This window comes from Suricata suricatta, chromosome 12, assembly GCF_006229205.1.
Source record: "Suricata suricatta isolate VVHF042 chromosome 12, meerkat_22Aug2017_6uvM2_HiC, whole genome shotgun sequence".
NCBI lineage: Eukaryota > Metazoa > Chordata > Mammalia > Carnivora > Herpestidae > Suricata > Suricata suricatta.
Genome location: NC_043711.1, coordinates 78,943,371 through 78,944,632, shown reverse-complemented (window position 1 = coordinate 78,944,632; position 1,262 = coordinate 78,943,371). Strand labels below are relative to the sequence as shown.

The window sequence follows — 1,262 nt, the reverse complement described above, 5'->3', positions numbered from 1 at the left end:
AGCAGCTGCACTGAAGCTGAGAGTTCTATCCTCTATGTAGCACTGATACTCTTATAATTATGTTGGACTCAGTTACGTCCTCAGCTTTTTCTGCCCTCTGGATCTGAGACGGGTGAGTCCACACTGGTGCCCAGAAGTCCTATTTCACACATGACCTTTCATGAGAGATCAACAGGGCTTAGTTTTGCATGTCTTTCACGTAAGGGTTGATGCCCAGCAACGTTCATCCACCCCATAGTTTATAACAATGACCAACTGATTTCCAGATTACCAGGGCACTCCCATCCTCTGTTACTCCATCCCAGGTCGCCTCTGTGAGGAGTTATCAGTGACAACACCTAGCTGGGACCTTCCCCTGCTCCTCTGCCCACCAGGCAGGGGACCTCTGAGCCAGCCAGCTGATTGAGTCCCAGGTCTGTATCTGCACATTAGAGCTGGGTTTCCGGACCCCAACCAGACAAACTCCACAGGACAACAGTGTTAGGAAGCAGACTCTGAATCATATGAGAAGGGAAAAATCTCACTGTGGTGAGGTGCTGATTCAGAGGTTTGAGTTAGGGAAGGAAGTAACAGTGGCAATGGGAGATATTGAAGACAGTGCAGCATAGAAAACTCATACTTGCACAGAGAACAGGCAAACTGGATGCTAGTTATACGTTTTTAATTGGAGCAGAGGGGCAACACCTCTGTAGACCAACTTCTTCCAGTCTCCTGCTGCACACCGCCCTCTAGAAGGGGGTGAAAACATGGACAATGCAGCTTTCTTAACTGAGAAAAAGTCCAGAGGGCCACCCAGCTGAGACCCGCTATCCTCCAATACACCAGGGGTAAAAATGTTGGGTCTTTGTTCCTTCCTCTAAGATTAATCCATGTATTTCAAAAACATATTTGGAATTCTTTTTTTTCCAGTTGTGTAGTACATTTTTTAATAGTTTATTGTCAAATTGGTTTCCATACAACACCCAGTGCTTCTCCCCACGAGTGCCCTCCAGCATGACCATCACCCCCCTCCTTCCCTCCCCCTCCTCCCTCAGTCCATGGTTCTTTTTCAGTATTCAGTAGTCTCCCTTGATCTGTGTCCCTCACTCTCCCCCACCTCTCTTTCCCCCTTCCTCTCCCCATGGTCCCCTGCCAGGTCTCTCCTGTTAGACCTATGAATGCAAACATATGGTATCTATCCTTCTCTGCCTGACTTATTTCGCTTAGCATGACACCCTTGAGGTCCATCCACTTTGCTACAAATGGCCATATTTCACTGCTAG

General features: G+C 47.8%; 1 protein-coding gene across 1 annotated transcript in view; it reads right to left on the bottom strand.

The window, feature by feature from the left end:
• LOC115273597 (signal-regulatory protein beta-1-like) overlaps positions 1–1,262 on the bottom strand; it is a 26,500-nt gene that overhangs the window by 2,673 nt on the left and 22,565 nt on the right. The gene's annotated exons all lie outside the window — the stretch shown is intronic.